Genomic DNA, 10,402 nt, shown 5'->3' with positions numbered 1-10,402 from the left:
ATAACTGTACACTGAAAGTAATTACTTAGATCAATGTTTATTTCTACATGCCACAAAAGAGAATCATCATTAGATAATCAGAAGAAAACAAGTTCAGTATCAATGAAAAAATCTTGTTTTCTGTGGATAGTGCAGCCCTGTATCCATGGGTAGTATTCTTCGTGAACAAGGATGTTTGGTCTCACCATCTTCTGCAGGTACAGCACTCGGGTTGTAATGAACTTCAGCTATGGAAAAGAATTAAGGAAAATTTTCCATTATTATAATTTGGCTTAATTTATTTAGAAAGAAACCTGTCTATGCATAACTCACTGATTTAAGGTCTTTGGAGAAGTAACAGAAATCAGTGTGCTTCCAAAAACACCCAGGAATGTTTGATGCTTGGGTCAGAATTCCTACAAAGGCATCCCTTTTTCAGAATATGGGTCTGCAATGATTTCTCCATCTTGGAAGAAATCCTGCTGGGATTCTTCTGGACTAAACAGGCTGACAGCAGGTCCTGTTCAGCTTTCTGTAACCCCCAAGATCTTTGCTCTTTTGGGAATGCATGAGATAGACAGGCTATAGTGCTCCCTAACTGGAAGTAGGTCCTGTGAGAATGACAGCCAGCCGGCCCAGGGAAGAATATCTCTTAGGTGCCTACGGTGGAGGCTGAGCAGAGAGTTCTCTTCCTTTTGGAGAAGAGCCATACCAGGATCTTAAGGGCTTTTTTACTTTCCTTAGTACAGCAAAAGCCACCTGTAACACAGCCATTAACCCCCAAATTAGGTCTGGCATAGACGCAGCAGTGAAAGGTTTCCTGTTTATTTCCATTGGTCGGGATTTGACAGTCACCATATGGAACCTCTTGCATTCTATTCTATGCAGTGCACGCTATTTTTCTTACCGATCCTAAAATTTATATCCAGAGAAGTCCTGGGGAGAAAATCTGAACCATTGAAAGTTGAGCTTGTTCCATTAGAATTTAGACTCCACAAAGCCTGGGATGGTGATCTGTGGTTTAAATGCCTTGGTGTAGATCCAGCAGTTGCACCTGACCCACTCCAGTCTGAAATCAGACAGTGGAAGGCACAGGAATAAAATTCGGTACGTGTGTCACATCTCAAACTACTAGAGATCAGGGAGGAGAAAGGTCTGTTCTTGCTTCTTGGGCCACCCTTGTACCTGCCCTGAAGCTGTGCAGCACAATGCACAATTCCTTTTCTGGCTCTGTCACACTTGTGCAGGTGGGGCTGGGTACCAGCAATTCAGTCTTCTATTTCCCCTTTAGGGACCCGATCTAGTAATACTGATTTGGATAAGGTCATACCAAAGAAGACAGGAGGTGCACAAAGGAGTGGAATGGCAGCCTTACCCTTATTGTATCGTACAGCATCGAGCTGGCTCGTGCTCAAGGGAGAATACTCTATGTGCTCCTTAGACCTGAATTCCCCCTCTGCAAATGGAAAGCTACGTATTCCTTGGCAGCACACAATGCACAGGACTGCTGTGTACAGGACATATGTGTTCATACGGGATTTTCAGGCTGGCTTCCTGAAAAGACTAAACTGAGTTAGCTTCTCCTTGGTTATACCCATTCTTTATGTCAACTAATTTTGACAGACATACAGAGGTACTGAAGTTATTCAGCTCTTTCAGATTTCTGTGAAAAATCAGCATCACTGTGTTGGCCCAGAATAAGCCACAGCACGTGTTATTTCTTGCTGAGCTGGGAGACAGCAGAATCTTAGAATAACTCAGGTTGGAAGGGACCTTTGGGGGTCTTCACTCCAAACTCCTGCCCAGAGTTGGATCAGGTTGTTCAGGCACCTGTCCAGATGAATTTTGACTCTCCAAGGAGAGAGACTATCTCCACTGCCTCTCTGGGCCACTGTCAGCTATTTAACTACCCTCATTATGAAGAATGTTTTTCCTTATATTTAATGGGAATTTCCCTAGCTGTGACTTGTGTCCATTGCCTCTTGTCTTCTTGCTGTGCACCTCTGAGAAGAGCCTGTCTCTTCTCTATAACCACCCCTCAGATAGACAAATACAGCAATTACACCTCCCTTCTCCTTCCCCGGCTGAGCAAACCCAGCTCCCGTGCATAAAAAATAGCTACTAGTGTGTCCAATATCCTGCATAAGTTTCTGAATTCAGCTTTATGAAGACTGGAAGGCCACCAAAGACATAGCTCACATAAGGGAATGCTGAATGGCATGTGAGAACAGAATTAGAGACCAAGCTGAAATCTTTTTCGGAAATCTACGTTTTTTACTGCCTGCTGTCACCCCATCATCGTATCGTATAAGCAGTTAATGCAAGAGGATAAGGACCTATTAAAGAACAATTATCCAGTGCAATGCAGAAAGGCTATTGAGAGGAGCCTTACTTCTTAATGTAGAACAAATGTGACACCAGTAGCAGGCGAAGACTTATGAGTCAAGCTAAACAAAACCCCTCAATGCTTACCAGAATAATTACTCAGATGAAATCTTCCCCAGCAAAAGTGTACTCGGCACTGCTTCACTACTTCTTCCTTCATTAGGCAGTGAAACACAAAGATAAAGAACCCTAAAGAAGTAAGAAGAGAAATTCACAGGTTTTCAGGTGTATTCTCCAACCTGCTGTCCCTTTTCTAAGCTTTTTGTGTGCCACTCAGTTACCAGTATGTTACGTATGGGCAGAGAGGTGGTCCCTGGGCCAGCATGATGTTGGCCCAGAATTGCACCGAGTCCTTTGTGCGTGTGAAAGGGTAACGGGAAGAGCTCGCTGCAGATTTGGTATAAGAATAATCTGCAAGTCACTGTAGATTCTATCAACCATTTTTATGCCCAGATGAAAAGGATTGTGCCACCTCCTGAAAATATGCATTTATTTAGACCCAGGTTTCAAAGGCATGAATTCATGTCTTTAATAGTATAGCTATCACAGCAATGCTATCTACACAACACTGTCATCCCACTGCAATGGAGCTTTCCTATTAAAATAGCTGAACGGTGTAACACAAAAGCTACATGAGCACTCCTCTTCCCCCAGGCTTGAATTACATGATGTTACAAATTTATTTCTATTCCACAGTCCTAAACTGTTGTATTTATAGCAGTACTCCATTGAGAAATTACCTTGCAAGGTGTTAAAAATGCTGAAGAGATACAAGAAAAATATCCTCACTGCGCCCCAGGCAAAGAAGACAAAGCCCCAGGTTAAGCCCAAAAGGAACATCAAGCTGAAAGCACTTTTGAGGTCTTGGAGAAAACCTCGTTTCCAGAATCTGGATCTCTTTTGTGTCCTTGATTTCACGGACTGGATTTGAAGGAGAACAGTGATGAACATGGCTGCATTTGTCAAAAATATTAAGAAGACATAGGCCACAACGGAGATGTAAAACACTATGTTCTCTTGAATCCAGCAACTGCAAGAAAGGGAAGTATGTACTGAATAAGGAGTTTTGTGAGCAGTGAAACTAATGAAGCCTCGTATCCAAAATAAGTCTCCCGTATGGTTCTCCAACACCCAGTAAGGGGCATTCCCTAATGCCTATTACTTCCCCCCAGTAAAGGCACTCATACAATCTCTCCACTTACCTTTTTTATGGATGTTATAGAAATTCAATAACTTCGAGACTTTAATTTTTCTGCCAAATTCAAATAAACCTGAGAGTTGTTTCACAACTTAACAAAGGCACACTGCCTTAGGAAAACCAAGTTAAATATGACTTAATTAGGAGCCTAAATAATAGTAGAGCACAAAGATGAGCACTGGTTAGCTTCTCCTCAGACAGCAAGTAGTGAGTTTTGCTGCTTTTTTGCTAAAGGTGGGTAACAATTTTCCCTCTGAGGTGTCATGGGTGTGTGTTGCCTCTCTGACAGGATAGAATTCAAATATTCCAGGTAATCTTCACCAACAAACGATCAGATTGTGCGAAACAGAAAGCAGAGGAAAAAATGGAAGCACTCTTTGGTATAAAACCCTTTCAAAAAAGGGTGAAAGAATGCAGTGTTTTCCCACTGGAAAAGAGAGGAGGTTGAGATGATTTAATAAAAGAATTTGAAATGAAGGAGAGACAGTGATGTGAATTGACATTAAAAAAACAGAAGCAAACGTGCAAAATACTAGAGCAATTATTCTTCCTTTAGGTTTTACCAGAAATCTAGAAGACGCAGGAGCATATACAAATGCCCCATCAGACTGAGTTAATGTCATGTAAAGAAAGAGATTTTCCAGAAAGTAAAAATGGAGTTGACTGGCAGAAGCCCTCCCTGTCCCCAAGCCCAGTCCACTGACGTGAGAGTTACTCCGTGTAGTAGCCATACATCCAAAATGACCACTGAACCGGAACCACTAAAAGGAGAGGGTTAAGATGGGGGAGGAAAGACAAAAGCAAGAAAGAAGTTGTTGCCTTCTGGTTATTTCTTCTATCTTTAAGATACTCTGGTGACCATCAAAAAGCTTAAAATATTATACTTACAAATTGCTGAATGGATTGCTCTCAGGTGATCCATTGCCATAGAAGTCTTTATTTATAAGGAGGACAATAGTAATTACAACAGCTGGTATTCCTAATATGGAAGGCAAGAGAAAAAGATACATTTAGCTAAAAAAGATGAAATGGAGAATATGGAAAGATGTCAGATAATCTTTGATGAGTAGTTACGGCAGACATGTACATCTTGGGATCAAACTCTAAAGCTCCTTGTGAAATGAGTGTAATTAAACGTGTGGCATAGCAGGTTTAATCTCCTTATTTACGTAAATTACAAATGAGTGGGCATAAAAATATCTGTGTTTGCAAAATGTTTGTGAGTGTTCAAACATCTCCAGAAGGGATCCAATCTGGTAAAATAAAACTAACTGATTATTACGAAAAGCAGAGTGTCAAAAGATAAGCAGACCACAGCATTTTCCGTTAAGATCTGATAGAAACAGACATTTTGCAGACAGTGTTTTATCAGTCTTCCCTTCCACTCATTTCTCATTTCCCATATTTCTTTCAGTTCAGGCTTTTCTGTTGAGAGTGACTGCTGCCAACAACTCCGTTGCGGATGGCTGCCCCTGAGAACAATTATGTGTGACATTAAATCTAAGGATAGAGATGATGTGCTGCACACTATTCAGAAGCCTAAAAAACCCTTTAAAACAGCATCTAACGGCAACTGAAAAAACACAGATGAAATTCTGCTCTGGGTCAGTGCCTCTGATAACACCTTTTCTAACAGCTGAGCCAGCATTTTCAGTCCTTTTTGTTATGTTTCTCCCAAACAAGTCCCTGATGCTCAGTGCCTGGAGGAAAAGTGAATCAGTGAAGTCCTCAGGAGTGCTATAAATGAAAGCCAAATCCATCCCCGCAGGGGAATCATGCATAGAACAGCAGCTAAGGACACGAGGCCTGGAGAAGATCAAAATCTCCTCTGAGCATCACCAATGCAGGGGTGAAGGCTGTGGGCAGCTCATACTTCCTCAGGCCCACCCACTGGCGTGAGGTACCATGATAAATCATTCCTGTAAAGAGCAGGAGGGGTAGGAAAGCAGTCCTTATGCCCACTTTCGCCTTTCCTTGCCTATGACTCTGTGCAGGGAGCAACAGGCGCTTTCTGCTAATGTCTCCCTGGACAGAAGAAACTTAAGCTGAACCTGCCTGGGGGAAGGAATCCATCCTTACGGCTTAGGGTGTGCACCGCATTTCTACTAGCTCAGTGTCCTAACTTACTTTTGCAAATATGCTCCTGTGTTAGAGAAGTTAACAAGCACAGAAGCGGAGAAGGAAGACATCTGCTTACTTACCCCAGCCAGCAATACAGCATTTTAGGATGTACTTCGGGACATAAACGTTGAAAACTTTGACAAGAGCCAAATAAAAGTGAACAGACTCCAGGCACATCCACGTGAAAGCTGCAAGCAAGAAGTAGTGAAGAAGCACCGCCACGGTGACACAGAGACCCGGCTGGTTGAATGAGGACAGCCAGGAGTTCATGAGAAAGACCATGTTGAGCATCAGCAGTGAGGCACAAAGATTGAGCAGGATTTTGGAAGGATTGTCTCTCCGCAGCTTTCTAAAAAGAAGGGGAAAGCCCACGAGGTTATCATTGCATGAGTTGTGCTGGGTACACTCGCTAATGCAAAGTAGCACAAATGTGTATTCAGCATATTATAAATTGGCTTTCTGTCGTGTAAGTTGTGTCTACCTTAGTGTTTTATATCAAATCATTGGTGTGTTTTTGAAGCAGACCTCCCAGCCTGAAAAAGGAGAGCTTCTATATATGTGGAGACCTGCTAGGTTTTTCCACACTTGGTGGAGGAGGGACAGACTTAACATCATCTTTTTACTACTGCATCAAATATTATTGTTATTGCAATATTACTGGATTATGAAAGCACCCACAGTTACCTAAGTCCAGGGCCCCATCATGCCAGGATGGCACTGGCACATACAGTATAAAACGAAACCTATCCGAAAGGACAAAACACAAGAAAGACCAAGAGCAAGAGAAGAGAAAAGTTTCCCTATTTTACTGTTGATATCATCCAATGTAGAGTCTATATACAGGGAATATTCCAGATTGCTGATATGATATCTTACCCATGTCCATGGGTAAATTTATGAAACGATAGAAATTTAGGAACATAGAAGTTGCTGAACAGTTCCGACTGGTGCTTGTATTGAAGCATGAGTATTTGAATCCCTCTTGCTTCACCACAGTCACAGGTCAAAATAAAGCAATATTTATCCTGTCAGCTCTCAGTCCTCCCCCCTATGCATCACAGCATCAAATACTACCAAACATTGATAGTTGCTGCAAATTCATTATTGCTAAAATATTAAAAGCGATATAAGAAAAAGGATCAAACTTACTCAAGGGCTAGATATGTCACCAGTGTTATACCCAAAAAAAGGGAAGAAGCACCACATCCTGCATAGCTTATCAGAGTTAATATACGATCATGTGTGATATCTATCTCTGTCCGGGACAAGTCCTATGTTACAAGATAAAGAATTACAGTTGTTTGCCATAACAGATAAAGAAAATTGCTTTCCACATTTTCACATTGATAAAGAAATCAATTTCTGTTCTGCTTACTGCTACTTTTGCAGGGTTTCCATTAATATTTTTATGTGTTTCTTAATGTATAGTCCTACAGAATATCCACACTAGTAAAAATACGCAGTAATAAGTTGTGAAGCTAGAAAAGCTGTACTTCAGAAACCACAGATTCAACAAGGATTCTAGGATCTTGCCAAAATTATCCCACTGGGAGCTCACTTTGCAGGAGAAATTCTACTTTGTGTCAATGGCAGCTGCCTCGCTTGGGAACTGCACAAACCTGCGAAGTGTCTTGGAGCGTGGGAGGATCCTCCACGTCCAGAAAGCATCCCTCTGCAAAAATCACCCGGGAGGCTGGGCCCTGCTTCTCCACAGCTGCTGCCAGGAGTAATACTGAAAGGATTTTGTTGTCCCCTGCCACAGTTTCTCTCCTATTTGGTGAAACTGCGAACCTCAGACTGGTAACCTACATCTCTGATGTACAATCGCCGGTGCTGTTAAATACTGGTAACTGTGCTGATTACTGAAGTGGCAGTGCAGAAGAGGTGTGATCTTAAAATAAGACTGAGTTCTTTTTGCTTGAATGGAAACTTTAGCAAGTTGTCTGAAATCTAAATTCCTTCCTGTAGAAGTCGCATTTTTACTACCAGGGAGGGCTTTCGCGCCTCTCTGGGAGCAGGGTAATGCTGACCTCTAGGGGAAGCTGGGCAAGCATCCGAAGGCAAAGGGATGGCCTTACCCCATCGTGTAGGTTGTATCCTACTGGGATTAGACAACTTTAATCTACTCAGTTTGCTTTGAACTTGCCTAACGCTTCGATTTGTTGCAGCCCATTCTCAGGCAGTCATCCCATTTTTTGACATTCAACTTTTAGAGGCAGTCTTCTCTGTATTACAGAGAAATAAGAGATGATAGCAGCTAATGACATCTCCCATATTTATATCAAACTTCCCTTTCTGATGGAGCCTAGATAAAACTTTCAGAAAGATGTAATGCCATTAGTTGCCACTGGCAGGTAATAAATGTAACACAGTATTTCCAATGCAGCAAACAAAACGTTAACGTTGATTAAGTTGCATTGCAAAGAAGTACAAACTACATCTGTAAAATGAATTTGCCTTGAAGCAAGTGACATTTAGAGGACGGTATACCATAAAAATTATTATAACTGTTTTGTTTGTTATTACTGATTTTGGCAAAATTGCAGATATCTAACAGGTTGTATAGATATGAATCTCCCATCTCTCCCCAAAACTAGCGATGACTTTGTTTAGTGCCACGGGACTTTTTTGGAGATGATTCACGGAGTACTTACCAGTAGGACTCCAAAATGGGTAAGATGGTTACAAAAACAGATTGTGTAATTCATATCTGTATATTCCATTTCACACCCCGATGTATTCCAACCACCCAGTCCATCTGTGTAATAGAGAAAAAGGGATTTTTAAGCAGAGTTAGTCATGCTCAGTCATTTATAGCTCTGCAGCATGCAGAATGTGTGAATATGAGCTCAAGTTAGTACAGATTGCAGGGTCATTTAGCAGCACACAAGTGAGATTTCACACAGGAACACATCTTATATAGTTGCCTGCGAACCTCAAAACTTGGATGAAAGCCTTTGGTGGAATGAAGAAATATTTAAAGTCATTTACATGCCTGCACACAGAGAAAGCAGGAAGGTAAGGAAAAGTGTGCTGGACTAGATTATGCTGCAGGGTGTGGAAACACAGAAGGCAAGAAATATTTACAGGGCAGAGGATTTGTTTGGGCAGAGTGTAGCATTGAAAAAGCCAGATCTTTCCCTGGTAAGTTTGAATTTATGACCCTATTTATGTGGCGTGTATGACATATTCAGAAGCTAACCTTCTGATTTAAAAAATATATATATTCTAACACCAATAATTGCAGAGAAAAACGTCTCCCATGTGTTCTGAGTTAACACAATACACACTTCTCTTTCTGTGTCTGTTGACTCTCTGAGCCACATTCAAGACTTGACCACAGCAAAGCCCCCACTGACTTCCCTGAGCTGTGAGAAGTCATCTGACGTTTCATTGCATTTCTGCTTTTTTCTTAGACTAAGTCTTCTTATTCGTGTAGATGCACCGTTGTACAATGCCAGACACATATCCCCTAGTAGTAACACTGATTGCCGAGGTATCAGCATCAATGGAAACCAGAAACACAGACTCAACAGGACAGCCTCAAAGTCTCAAGCTGAAATGTCAAGGAGCCAAAGGCCTTGTGGGGCTGGTGACAGAGCAAGCGTGGCAGCTCTGTAAATAGCACTTACTGTTCTTCTGAAAGTCCCAAAAGACGCAGTGCACTGCTGCATTACCCTGAAAGCAGAGAAAAAGGAGGCTGTGACATTTATTCAGTACGTCTGTACACCGCCTGCACTTGCAGACGGTGCATCTTGCCTGTAACCAGGGTTTGTAACTAAGGCAGTTGGATTTGATTTCCTCTCTACTGCTCGACAAGAAAGCCCACTGATCTCTGCGATTATTTGCATGCTGGTGCTGCATAGGGCCTGTAGGCCACTGGAGATGCCAGCAGTTCAGGGGCAGTTGGACACTTGGGTCATTGGGAACCAGCTGGGATACCGGCCATCTCATCCATGGCACTGAAAACCAGCAGAAGGTCGCAATTTTTGCCTTCCCCTTTACCGAGGGAAGCCCTGGGAGTCGGTGATTTTCCCAGTTTTACCAGTCTTTCTGTATCTCGTAGTCTTTTAAGGACAGCAGAAAATCTGACAAGTTGTCCAGCTTAGACCGATTCCTGTGTCTAATCTCATTGGCTTCATGCGGTATCTGAGATGTCATACCAAATTACTGGTGAAATTCGAAAGTTATGACTAAGACCTAGAATAACAACCTGAGAGTTTATACAATAATAATAAAAAACCCCAAACAATTCTTAACACAAGAAAACCTTTATTTTAGAATTGCAGTGTTTCCTCTCTCTCTCTCTCTCTCTCTCTCAAACCAGGCAGGGAAGACACCTAAGAGAAATTAAAGCTTGCCTGCATATTGCAAACAGCTGAACAGATTTAAATGGGTATTCAATGCAATGTTTTCTCTTGGGGACATTCTAGTTTATTACTCATAATGCTGCAGCAAACTTTCCCAAGGCACAGATTAATTTTCTTTTATTATTAATAAAGTTTAATAAAGCACAGAGTTCACAGGAAGCCACCCTAACAGATAAGCTGTTAAGACGTGTGATCTGTAGACTGTCAAATATAATTAGGCAGAGAGCCAAAGATGTAGGTTAGGATGATATCTCATTAAATATTTAATTAGGATATTTTTAAAAGGTCGAGGAAAAAAATCTGAGAAGTGCCAGATGGCCTGGTGGAGTAAAAATGACGGAAGAGGGGG

Source organism: Pygoscelis adeliae, unplaced genomic scaffold (genome assembly GCF_000699105.1).
Source record: "Pygoscelis adeliae isolate BGI_AS28 unplaced genomic scaffold, ASM69910v1 Scaffold79, whole genome shotgun sequence".
Lineage (NCBI taxonomy): Eukaryota > Metazoa > Chordata > Aves > Sphenisciformes > Spheniscidae > Pygoscelis > Pygoscelis adeliae.
This window is presented reverse-complemented; position numbering follows the sequence as displayed.